The sequence below is a fragment of the Lactuca sativa genome, chromosome 5 (assembly GCF_002870075.4).
Source record: "Lactuca sativa cultivar Salinas chromosome 5, Lsat_Salinas_v11, whole genome shotgun sequence".
NCBI lineage: Eukaryota > Viridiplantae > Streptophyta > Magnoliopsida > Asterales > Asteraceae > Lactuca > Lactuca sativa.
The window spans coordinates 266,566,106-266,580,109 of record NC_056627.2 but is presented as its reverse complement, the minus strand read 5'-3'; the positions used below and the strand labels follow the sequence as shown (position 1 = coordinate 266,580,109).

General features: G+C 34.8%; 1 non-coding gene across 1 annotated transcript; it reads right to left on the bottom strand.

The window, feature by feature from the left end:
• Positions 1-7,129: 7,129 nt before the first annotated feature.
• Positions 7,130-7,326, bottom strand: LOC111876900 (U2 spliceosomal RNA). The gene has a single exon (XR_002845134.1). It is a non-coding gene; the product is annotated as a U2 spliceosomal RNA (small nuclear RNA).
• Between the last annotated feature and the right edge of the window lie 6,678 nt (positions 7,327-14,004).

Below are 14,004 nucleotides of genomic sequence, written 5' to 3'. Positions count from 1 at the left end.
CTATTTCATCTACCCATGTTTTATCCCAACATATTTGTAGATATAAAATAAATATATATTTAAATCATTTAAAACATGTATAAGATCATTCATCCATCATAGACAACAAGTATTCAGATAATATGCACACATAGCACGTAATTTATATAAAATACTTCATATCTATGTGTAAGATGAAAGGGACCATGCACTCACTTGAAAAGATGATGAATCTGAATTCAGACAGCGCTTCGCTTCTTAAAAATAATTTAATTCGACGAAACCTAGTATTATTACCACTGGAGTTTAGTATATTATTCGCCGAGACTAATTAATAGTCTAGCTATTGTTACTATTGTATAAGCGTTAAACAATACTTATATAACTCATAATAATATCCAGAGTACTTATTATAAGTTCCTAATAACGTTACTATAATTAAATAAACGATATATTAAAAGCAGTGTAGGCGTAGCTCACTTACAGCGGGTTTTATAGAAAACCGGGATTTGCTTGGAGCAGCATTCCCGAGCCGAAAAGCTATTCTTCTCGGAGCCGTCGAGCAATCCAAAGCTTCCACCTCGTGATATGGAGGTTCCATATGTTTTTCGGGGGGTTGTGGGGCTAGAGAGAGGTTCTAGAGAGAGAGAGAGTAAAGAGAAGAAAGAATGGGAAATGTGTGAAGAAAATGAGGGTGGGAGAGGTTCTATTTATAGGGTGAAAATGGTTGAACTTGGTGTTACATGTCACCATCTAGTGACAAGACTTGGGAGATAGCAATGGCCAAGATTGTGCCACATCACCCATTTTCGCACACCACACTTCCCGACTTCTAAAATCTGTAACTTTCACATACGAGCTCCATTTTTGACATGCTTTATATCCACGCATACATAAAAATAAGATCTACAACTTTCATTTTGACTCCATTGGCTAATTCTCGACCGATCTTAAATTTAATAGTACGAGGAGATTATACTGTTAAATGTCCGCGTAAAATTCATAACTTCTACATACGGACTCTGTTTTCGTCTGTCTTTTTACCGTGGAGTTCCTACTAATGAGAACTTCAATTCTCATTTAGGTCGCATAGGCCAAAAACCGCTCGATCTAAAATTCGAGTTTCGGGCTGCGCGCTGCTAAGTCAAATCTTAGAAAATTCATAAGTTCCTCATACGAAGTCAGATTTGGGCGTTATTTTTTTATATGTTCTTGGTTTAACGTATACTAAAACTTTTCTTTATATTTCTAAGGCTAAAAATTCGTCCATCGTAAATTCACTATTTACGTCTCCCGGTGTCGTGCCGGTTTTGCCGTAAAACTTCGACGGACCATAACTTCTTCGTTATAACTCGAATTTCGGCGTTCTTTATATGTACGGAGCCTTTGAGACGTATTCTAAAACTTGTCAAAGATTAATTATTCTAAATAATCTTTTGTCGAAAAGACGTTTTCGGCCACTATAATCTCTAAATTGACTAGCCCGGATCTACGAGCGTTACAAAAAGAGATCGAGAAGGGGAAGGGTGTTTGTGTAATTGTTTGCATCTTGTTCCTTTACATACAAGTGAAATCAATTTAAGAGTGAAGGAATCACATGAAATAGATGTGATTTCTCCATGTTCTTGCTTTCTTGAATAAGTGGGATTCTAAGCATGGACATTAATGTATTATGGGGGTTACATATGGCTATTTGTGCTGGAAATCATTAATTTCATGAATATTAACTCATGTGGAGGAATTAAACCGGAATATGAGGTACGATCATCTTTGTTATTGGTGAAGGGGAGGATGTTTGTAGAATTGTCTAGGGGTTGGTGGTGATTCCCATGTGTATGTGTTTGTGTGAGAGATAAAGAGAGGCCTAAGATGGGTTTTCTTTAATACAAATTTAAATAAATTAAAAAGATTGAAAAAATGAAAGGGTAAAATCATCATTGTAAAAAAATTCAAAACAAGTTGGACCAAACATACAACAAAATAAAAAGTTTGGACTTCTAGTCCTAGTCCTAATCTTTTTTAGACTACAGTGCCAATTTTCAGCTAACCATACATATCATTCTTGCAATTTTCTCTTGTTATTATTATGATGCAACTTGTAATATATATGTCATCGATTAACAATATTATTGACCTAACACATAAAAAAAAATGTGTGTGTGTGTGTGTCTCTCTCTCTCTCTCTCTCTCTCTCTCTATATATATATATATATATATATATATATATATATATATATATATATATATATATTAATTTGGAAAAGATAAATTTGAAAAATGGAGCATTTGGTGTAGTATTTTTTTTTTCAACATGAAAAAAGTAATTTGGCATGTTAAAAAAATCTGGCACCGTCATATGACACGCATAAGATTTTTTTTTTGTTTTTGTTTTTGTTTTTTTTTTTTTTTTTTTTTTTTTTGGTGTTTTCCTAATAGCCATTAATTACTATTTTTTTGCTATTATTTATGGACAATATGGTGTGATCATAAACTAATATCTTATTATTTTAAGTCTAGCTTACCATATATAAGGGTTTAAAATTGTATGGTTTTTAATCATACTTTTCAGGAACTAGATAATTTAATTGGCATATGATATTATAATTATGATTTTATAAGTGTTTATCAAACTAGCTCAGTATCTATAAAAATGGATAAACCTTTAATTTTAAATTTATAAATGATTAGTGGTAACTTTGATGTAATGTTTAAGTGGTTGGACGAAAGAAAGGTTGCTTAAGCTTTACATTGTAGTTGATTCAACACCATATTAAGCAATTGTTTGAGTTGTTATTCAAGGAACCCAAGAGCTAATTGGATAGCGATTCATAGAATGAATTTTAAGCATAACATGCAAAAATATTGTATTTATGCCCAAAGGTTATTGCAATATTTATGTAGCGAAGTATAATTTTTGGACCCCATAATATTTAATTGTTGGTATAGCCAAAGCGAAAGTAACGGTTGAATAAGGAGTCTTTATATCTAGGCTATTATTTTGGTGTTAATAATAGGTTATACTGAAATGTTTTAATCATTTTTAATCCCATTAGATCACATTATTCTCTTCTTTCCGTATATTTAATTAAGATACTTGAATAGCTTTAAAAAGGAATGGAAAGCTCATGTAATTGAGAAATAAATTGTGTGTAGGTCTTAAATTCAAATGAACATACCAGCAAGCCCAACAATAAATTATTGTGAATTATGTCATAAGAAACGATATATTCAACATAAACAGTCCTATATTCATGAAATTGCTTACGAAGAAATGTAACATGCATATTTTATGATTTATAAGTCCTTTAATTTCAGTGCCCCTATAAATACATGATGGATTGATTGTAACTCAATGGTACATGTGTCTTTTCATTACATATATTCCATACAATCACAAACCTGGATTCCTCACAACCCTCAACCTTAGCTTCTACCCTCCTAGCATCCCTAACACTACAAGGTCATATGGAACTATCTTGGCAACCAACAACTGGACCAAAACAAATAAAGTTCCTGCTCGGATAACGAACCCAACACATATCTATGGACGAGTATGGCTTGGATATGGAGTTTACTCTTCAAGAGTAAACCCTTTAGGAGTTTACGGTCCAAATGACCCACTCACCATGAGTTTACGGCCGTAAACTCATGGTGGGGGTGTTCTTGGTTGCTAAATGGCCTTAAAACACTTTAGGGGTGATGCTAGACTTGGTTTTGCGGCATTGGAAGGTAAATTGGGCATTTTAAGGACCATTTGAGGAGTTTACGGCAGTAAACTATGAGTTTACGGCCGTAAACTCTTATGTACCAATTCTTAATGTGTTTTGATGGTCCTAGGTTAATTACAATGCACAAAGGAAGGTTATAGGGTTGATTCCATGGCTTAGGAAGTGATTGGGACTTGAATTGACCTTGGAAAAGTAGTTTACGGTCTATGAAGATGTTCTTGGGAGTTTACTACCTTAAACACAGGAGTTTACAACTGTAAACTCATGTTTGTCCATGATTCATGGGTTTTAGTGGTTGAAAGTTAAGCATACTAAGTTCTAGACCCATTTCTAAGCCATACAAGGTGTTAAGGGCACTTTAACACCCATTGGATGAGTTTAAGGTCTAAGATGAAGTGTTTACGGTCCAAGAATGTTCTTTGGCCGTAAACTCAATTTTGTCCCATTTTTGTATAATTTGGTGCATTTCTTGAAGGATTATAAGGTTGTATGCACTCATGGAAGCTCATGGAAGCTTATGGAGGTGTTTAAGGGCAATATAACACCTTAAAAAGGTGTTTATGGTCCATGAATGAGGGTTTACGGTCCAAGCATGTTCTTGGGACGTAAACTCATGTCCATACATTATTTGGTACGATTTTGGGGTCCTAAGCTCATGCATGCAAGTCCAAAGGTCTTAACTAAGCACTAGAAGTGATTAGGAGGGGTCTTGGGGCTTCAAAACCCTCTTTAGGGGTGTTCACGGTTTTGGAAGGGTTCTTAAACCTTAAACACATGTTCTTGAGTGTTTTGGGTGATTCAAACATAGATTTTCATGATAAGAAAGCTTAATAACAAGCTAGGATATATTACTTACCAAATTGAAGCTTGAAAGGGGGGGTTTTTGGATCAAACTCGAGTTTTTAGAGAGAGAGAGTAGTGAGAGAAAGTGTTTTAAGAGAGAGAAAAAGCCTCAAAATGATGTCACTCAATCCGTTATATAGGGGTTGAGTTTATGGCCCGCAGAAATTCTACCCGAAACCGACGTTAAACGGAGCTTTTGGTCGTACCCCATTAATTTGCCGTAACTCAACGTGGTCGTAACTAATAATTTTCTAAATAATAATTTGGGATGTTTTCACGAGTTTCTAACGTGTTTGGATACCAATTAAGTCATAATAGAAGTCTCAAAAATAATGACTTAATTTAAAAGCTTAAACGGAAACAATTCAAAAAAGATAAATTTTATGGACGGAAACGGGTTACGGCGATGGAGCAAACTTCGGATTGTCACACTAACACAAATAAGTCATTATAGACGGATGTCCTTATAATGTAGTTTTTCAAAAATCCATTTCGAATAATCCATTTGTAATACGGTAATGGTCATAGGCTGTTAAGTAGGGTTTGTTTTGATATGTCGATACATGCCCATAATTATCGAAGAAAAATCTAAAAAAAAGGCATCGTTTAAAAAGAAATTTCTACACAATTCATCATGTCAATGGTGCGTTTTTTATTCCTTTGTACCGTAAACCTATTGCGCCTACCAAGGACCATAAGGTAGACATTAGGGTTTGGTGTTAAACATGCTCATTGCTTATACATTTTCGGCCGATCGGTCCATAAATGTTCCATCGGGTATGTTGTAGTCCATGAGATTTTAGGCTTCATGTTTACCGAGTATTGTGTTTTGATCTACATAAATTGAATACTCAGTTAGTTGTATCATATTATGTATTATTATGATGTGTGAAGTATGATCATTTTGAATTACGGAAACACCAAGTTCTGTTACATAAAAAGTAAATCGCATGACGGGCGTGTGACACTATGAAATCCAAATAATGATTCAATTAATACAAAGATAAATGCTACGATTTTCGTGGGTGAGGGTCTATCGTTGGTGGTTTAATGACCTTCATCGTTTCCCATTCAGAGGAATTGAAGCGGTGATGGTGTGTACCTCTATGTGTCGGAGTTATATCAATCGTATAAAAATATCTTGTGATGTAGTGGCCCCATTTATGAGAATTATCGGATACCCCACATTGTATCTGTACGTGTCAAAGTTTTATCGATTTACAAAATTTAACAAGGTGGTATTGGCATTGCGAGATGAAGCTTCTATTTGGCGTTGGTGGGACAACATAGACAACATCCCCTGAAGCTTTCAGAAGTAAGAGGGACGTTGCCGTCATATCTTCACATTAATTGTCTTTCCGACCCACTGGGATCCAAAGCTTGTGGGGTACCAGGATAATCATACAAGTTGATGATAAGCTGGACCGAAGAAAAAAAAAACATGTGATGGTTTCGAAGAACAAAAATCCCTCAATGTCGTTAACGTCGTAGATAGTTTTGTTTAACATGAGGAGAAGTCCAATTACAATATGTTGGTGGAATTGTTGATATAGAAAAAAGAAAATGTAGTTTGTTTATGTATATATCAGTGAGTGTTCCCACATTGGTGTTTGAAGGATTCCAAGACGAATTTATAGATCCATCTTGTAGAGGGTTCATCACCGGGCCTGGTAACGTTTGCCTGTAACCCAAGTGGGGGTATCAAAGTGGGTTGGATTATGATTTGGTCCAGTTTGGTTGGGTCTGGTGGTGTGTAACTTGACTTGCCCGTTCCAAGTCGAGAGTTGGTTCAAGTGGCTTGAGCGAAGGCTTTGGGTCTCTTGGAACCTAGAGAAGGGGGCAATGCGTTAGGCTGGCTTCACAGAGCTGCGACAACCCCTCGCTTCTGACAGTGGAAGGATTACAAGTCTTGGCTCTTCAGGCCTATATTGCCGACTAGTCCGACTCAGATGGACACCCAATTTTTACTTCAAACATTTTTTGTTTGTCAGAGTGATAATAAACCTTGTTTTGTTTCATCTCCGGAAGAAAAATATATATCATTAAAAGCAACTGGTTTTTGAGTCTCTTGTTAGTTACCGTATTTGTAACATGAAAGAAATCCATAAAAAGCCAGGTCCATGGTGGAAATTATATATGGGAGTGGGTTCACATGAGACAGCAAAGACTTTGAAATCTTTAAGCCTTTTAAAGTCTAAAAGTTAAGTCAAATCTATGAACATTGACCTGAGCATTGCGCCAGGCAATCCAAAGTGTGGGGTAGCAGGATGTAGTTATACAGATTCATAATAAGTTGGACTAGAAAGAAACCATTTCGTTGTAGATAGTTTTGTTTGACATGAGCAGAAGTTCAATTACAGTAAGTTGGTTTAACTGTTAGTTAAAAAGAAAATTTTAGTTAGTTTCTGAGTGTTCCCACATTGGTGTGTCAAGAATTCCCAAGACGATTTTATAAATCTATCTTGTAGTGAGTGTTCCCACATGGTTGAAATTAGGGGAGTGGGTTTCATCTTTCTGGCACTCTGTTAACTAGTAACTAGTTTCTGCTGGATTGAGTCTAAAAGTTGAACTGAGTATTGGAGGGGTGCGCCGGGCCTTGGCTGTAGTGTAAGACCAAGGCGACGCATGAAGAACCCCAGCAGCAAGCTACTGTAACGGGCCTTCCCCCATAAAAAATAAGATTAATATCGAGTGGGCCGATGGCCCACATATCAGATATTAAACTGATAAGAACAGATACTACACTTGATCTTAGCCAAAAGGCCGAGAAAGGTATGCTTCTTACTGCTGTGGGCTTCCCCTTTTGTACTCGCCTCCCTCTTGCCTGCTTCCTTCATTCACCCGATGTGGGAATTCGGATGCATAACTCACACTTTCACTGCCATCTCCCTCCTTCCTAACAAAAACAAACTTCAATGGAGTATTATTCTTTTACTTCTTTACTTTCTCTATATATATATTCAAATCAAACTTACACTCTACTACTGCATATGCATATGTGTTTATGATTGCATTGCTTTTTCTGTAGTTTAAATTCACTCAATGCCAACAAACAAAACAACTTCATTTCTTGTTGTGATGTTCATAATTACTGATCAGTTACAAATGACTCCTTCCACTCATGTATATACCTACTCTCCATTTAGTTTTATACTATCACATATCTAGCTATTAACTAAATTTATAACCAAACACAATAACTAATGGACAAACTCAAACTAATCAGATAACTCCAACTTGTTAAAATCCCTTCTATATATCAAAATATATAGATGTGTTTTTAATCAACATATAACCCTTTTAACTTGTTTTGCTGATAAAAATCACATAATATAACTTGAAACCATATAATTTTATAATCTAACACATTAATTTCTTATTCGTTTAAAAACCAGACATAAATTATTTTCCGGGCAACCGTTTCGTTTCTTCGTTACGTCGTCCTGTGCTTCCCAGGTAACATTCAACCTTACATTATGCTTCCCGTAAGTCTTCACTGTTCCTTTCAAAGATACTATCCGCTTTTTCAACCAACATGTCCCGCTCTTCTCATCGGCTTGCTATTTGTCATTGGTGGTATCACACTATCTTCACCTCCTAACATCTTACAATCACTTCCGATTCGATTCTAACATTTATGGGATGACTTTTAATGATCTAAACCTGAACAGATGTATTTAGATTAAAAATATTAATACGCTTACACACATCATCCATATCCTAGTAACATTATATTCAAATTTAGTCAACGGATGAAAATGAAAAATCCATATTCAACAATCAAAACTCAATAGTCATTTTTTTTCCATTTCTGATGTTTATTTTTCATTTGAAGGGACATAAGGTGCTATAATCCATGTTCTAACATCATCACACCACCACTTAAGCCATTGATTTCAAGTAGTGGATATCAAGAGGTGAGTCTCCATTTCTGATGTTTATTTTTCATTTGAAGGGACATAAGGTGCTATAATCCATGTTCTCCTCTCATTCTCTCTAGCTATATCTTGTTCTTTAATAAACGATAGGGATAATCTTAAGTGCTTACGTTATCATAAGAATTGATCCTCTTACTCATAACTTGTTCCCCAAACATTGCTTTTCGTCTCATATTAGTGTTACCCAATTCAGACTTCATTTCACAACAGAGGTCTTTAATTACTTTACCTAATTTATAGCCCTAAGGCCATATAGTTATAACTATAAGATATGACAGGAGGAGATTAAATAGGTACAGGACTTGTACTTTAAGTTCCACTTATCGGAAAAAAAAACTCTACTGGTATTCTAATTGTGAAATAAACTTGAGTCTCAGGTAACACCAACACCCAAAAGGCACAACACTTATATTTGCTGAAAAGCAAGCGTAACAATGTATTTTAAACGTCCCTCTTCATCAACTTTTACCTTTGAAAGGTTTCATCTCAAATCATCGATTAGCCAACAACTTAGCACTGAATTTATATTGTAACCCAATCAAATAAATTGGTCGATAATCTAGAACTATTATTGAGCTCCCTACCTTTGGAATTAGAGTTGTGAACGAACTATTACAACCATGTGGAATATTAGCCGAAGAATGAACCATCAAAAATATATTTTTTCAGTAAATCCCAGTATCTTTCTACAAACTTAAAGAAAAAAAACCCATCTGGATGTGGAGTCTTATCCCCTCCACACCACCAATCAACATTTTTAATTTCCTCAATTGTGCATGAAACTTCCCAACAATCATCTTGCTCTGAAGCTAGAGTTTTACAACATGTGCTACGGTTTTGAACCCTCCCACCTTCGAACGTAGCAAATTTAATTTATTACTAAAAAGTAAAAGTAAAATTTCTTCTCACCAATTTTTCGATAATCAAGCTAATCACCAACTATTTTTATCCCACGAATAACAAATTGCATTTGTCTTCTATCAAGTATACCGTGAACGTACTTTGTGTTTTCATCCCTTTTGAATGTCCCTTAAATCTTAACTTTATGAATCACATCTAAAGTTTCCAATGTATCATAATCATATTTTTTCAAAATATTCAAACGATCCCCCGTGACTTTTGGAGTTACACTTCCTTGATCAATCTCAAAAAGTCTTAACATGTTCTTTTCATTATCTGTGTCCTTCTATTTGTTTTTTTCAAAATTTTATAATATTCTTTAACTTTTATTTGAATAACACATGTTAGCTTGTGTTAATCGAATCTAAGGGATGATTCCAAGTATTTATAACAACATTATCAAGATCATCACATCCCATAAGGGATGATTCCTAAATATTTATAACAACATTATCAAAATCATCACATCCCATCCAAGAATTATACGACTTGAAAGGAATGGGCATGTAATCTCCACTACCACCAAGTGTTTGAAAAGAATAGGTCTATGATTTGAATTGATATCTCCAATGCCATTGACATACAAGCGGTAAAATATACAAAATTTTCGAAAACTAAAAATCTATCCAATCCGCTCAGCTTTTCGGTTTTCAGTGTTAGCACAAATCTGGGTAAAATTATAGCCACTCATAGGAACATCAAGTGACCACACATTATGAATGAAATCATTAAAATGAATTAGAGAAAAACAAACCTACACTATTAGATGGGTCTATGACCGCATTTAAGTCTCCAACAATAATAAAATATCGTTGTTGTTGATTCGTGAAAATCTGGATGAGCTCCCAAACTAAGTTATTTCCCCTTCCACCCTGCGGATCGTACAAATTGATCATCCAGCATATTAACTTATGAAACACCCACCCTCCTCAACAATAATAAGGTGTTCCTTATAAGTAACTATATTCGTTACAACCACCGAAGGATCCCAAATGCATAGTGATCCCCCAGTATACCCCTTGCACTACTAGCCACATAATCAAACTGGAAGTTTCCGAAAAATACTCGTTACTTTCACAAGATCTGAATGTACCATGCATGTTTCTCGAATCCCCACAATTATGCTTTCTACACAACTTCATGTGTTTATTCCTCTTGCCCTTAATCTCGATCACACAAGCATTTAAATAAAGAATATTTAATTATCCACTATGTTCTCACTCAATGATTTAAACCCTTTTGAGTATGTCCGGACGTGGGTGAATGGGAAGATGAATTAACCGGCTTATCTAACAAATTTTAAACACCAAAAACATGTTCCTCGACCGTGGGTTGCTTCTGGAACCCCTTGGCAACAACACCATCAAATCGAGCCCTATAAAAACCACATGGTTTGGACATGGATTGAGACAAGCTTCCATCTTCATTGGCATTATTTCATTTTATTTTGTTCTTCCTTATCATTAGTTAAGTCTTTCATTGTTCGAATTAGTCAATCACCCTAAAAAAATGTCATATTTGTTGAAAAATAACACATTGTTGTGGACTTAGTACTATTTTTTAATACTTACTACATGTTGGGTACATTTGTATTATGTACCAAATGTTTTTCATAATGACATATCTGGTCCCTAAACTAAAATGTTTGTAGGATGATGGATATGACAGTTGTCCATAACGTGAAGATCTATATTTGTGTGGTTTCAAAACAATTTTCCATAAGGTGTAACTGATGTACACCATGATCATGTGTGTCAAAGGCGTCAACTCTTTCCATCATAAATCAGAAGACACAATTACGGGTAGAAAATAATCACTATATGGCATCATCATCATCAAAGGTTATACTTCCAAATATGTACCTTTCACTCTTAATGAAACTATTCGTGAATCGGATCCTGATTATGTCAACATGTGGTATCAAAGTGTGTTTTAATTATCTTATGTTCAACATCATATAGTGCCTACTTAAGTTTCACTACTTTATGAAAATGATGTGGATAAAATGTAAATTTTTCCACAAATCTGTAATCTATTCATGTACCTAAAATTGTTTATTTTCTTCCCTAATTTCAAACTTTGGTTTTGTTTTATTATGGTGCATCACGAAATCAGAGATCTTGAAACCAGTGATTGGGGTTTTGGTTTATAACGACAAAGTAATTTCTGATTAATTTAGCAACATCATTTACCTTAAAGAATTGCGTTTTGTTCATTTGTTGTTCTTATTCACCGTACATATGAGGAAATTGATAAACTTTGTCCTTGAAATTCATTTTCTGTAAAAAGATTCTTAGATAAATGAAAAGGGCTTGTCTGCTTTGAACGATAATGAATTATAATCTACAGAGCGCCTGTCTTCCTTTTTACTTTTCTTTTCTTCTTTCATTTTTTTTTCTCATGAGTCTGTAATTTTTAAATGAAGGACAAATTTATTTGGTGATAAAGATAGAATGTGTCATCATACACTAATGCCTAATGAATAATAAGCCAACATTGCTAACTCATTTGTTTAATAATGTTGTTTTTTTATCTCGTGTCAACTTGAAACTAATTGAAACTAATTAATGTGCTACTTTATTGTGTAAATTAGTAAAAGGATGCCCTACTTCTATTTAATTCTTAACATGTTCCTTTAATTGTTAACATATATCGAAATAATTATTGGTTGTAAATAAATAATGGACATCCATTTATAGTTATGTTTTCTTGTATCCGTTGAAATTTCATATTTTATGTCATTTTGCTTGTTTATGGAATTTGTTGCATAAGTATTTTTTTATAAGACAAAACTGCATAAATGGTCCATGTGGTTAGCTGAAAATTGTCATTTTGTTATAAAAAGGTTTGGATTTGCACCGGAGGTTCAAACTATTCATTTTATTGTGAGTTTGGTTCAATTTTCTTTGAACCTTTTTACAAAGACGATTTTGCACTTATTTTTTACTTATTTATTTATTCATTAATTTTATTAGTTTTTTTACTATATAAATAGAAAACAAAAAAGAAAACCAATTAACCCCACCCTACCCCCTCTCTCTCCACACAATCCATTTGCTTCACAAAACCCATCTCCTTCGCCGCCACCACCACCACCAGCGAAGAGGATTCCACTTTCAAATCCCCAAAACCATGCATGTTGCAACCCTCAAAATCCAATAATACACAATCTTCATGGCGCCGCCAGAGAATCAGAACACCACCTCCATCTTCCTCAACAAACCCTTTGTCGGAGTTCAAGCGAACAACACTATCATCAAATCCTACATTCGTTTGGGTGTTATAGATATGTAAAGAGGGAGGTCATGATGCAACGATGGTTTCAAGAAAAATAGAACATAGGGGCGTCGAGACTAAGGAAGATGGCGACGTTGTTGTTTGACGAAAGTGAGCTTACCAGATCTGTAGTTAGTCAAAGATCTGAAATCATGTGAACGACAAATGTATCTTAACTTATGTGAATGACGAAACGTCTGAGATGTAAAGAACCAAAGGCAGTAGCGAGATAGGGTTTGTTGTGGAAGATGACTTTGTTGTTGGTCCGACATGAGGTGCTGGTCCGAGGAAGATGTTGTCGTCTTTGGTGGTTTTCAAATCTACATGGTTGTTGTCAGAAAATCGATGTTGGTGGTTGTTTTGAATGTGTGCCTATTGGAAATATAGGGGATAATCATAAGAGACCTATGAGAATTTAGATGTATTAGGTTTTTAAAGAGAATAAGAAGATATGGGAAAGAAAAGGTGTGACGAAAAGTGTGACATCCCCATTTTCACAGCTAGAAAAGACCGATTTTGTTTATGCTTTATAAAAATCAGAGTACTTCTTTTAATAAAAATGTTGCGGAATTTGTTCCCAGAAAAACATGATAAATACGTTATCAAAGCATTTTCGAAGAAATGTATTTTTATTCATTTAAAACATTTGGGATGTCATCGTGAATACAGAAACATAAGCATAAACAGAACTTACATTAATTTACACTAGTGATCTACATCTCTTTTAAATCTCTCAGTGCAAAGTAGCTTCGTATCAACACCTGTGATACAAATAAGCTGGAGTGGGTTAGGTTGGGAAACCTGATGAGTACATAGGGTTTTCAACCCACAATAATATAATTATTATATTTAAACATCAAACAATCAACCTGATTACCCATCCCCGTTATCTTCTTTGATATTCCTTAAAGAGTTATCTTAAGGGTCATCTCATATATCATATTTACCTCTCATCTTTTTACCTCACATTTCCTTATATGTTCGTTCCTAAGGCATGCATACGTAGTTACAACGTCGCCTGAACTCGTAATCCATAGTAAGGGTTAGAATATCATCACATGAATATATAGTCACAACATCACCTAGACTCGTAATTCATCACCTACAGGTTATAAGTCTGTTGGTGTTTCCACGGGTTGTCTAGAATAGTCCGTGGTCGCCATCTATACTCCAGTAGATGACTACATCTCCAAATTGTCGGACAAGGTTATAGTATCTTTCATCCTTTATCACCGATTCATCATCACCTTCCTATCATCACCTATCTCTCATCATTTTATTTCATCACACACCAACTATTTCATCTACCCATGTTTTATCCCAACATATTTGTAGATATA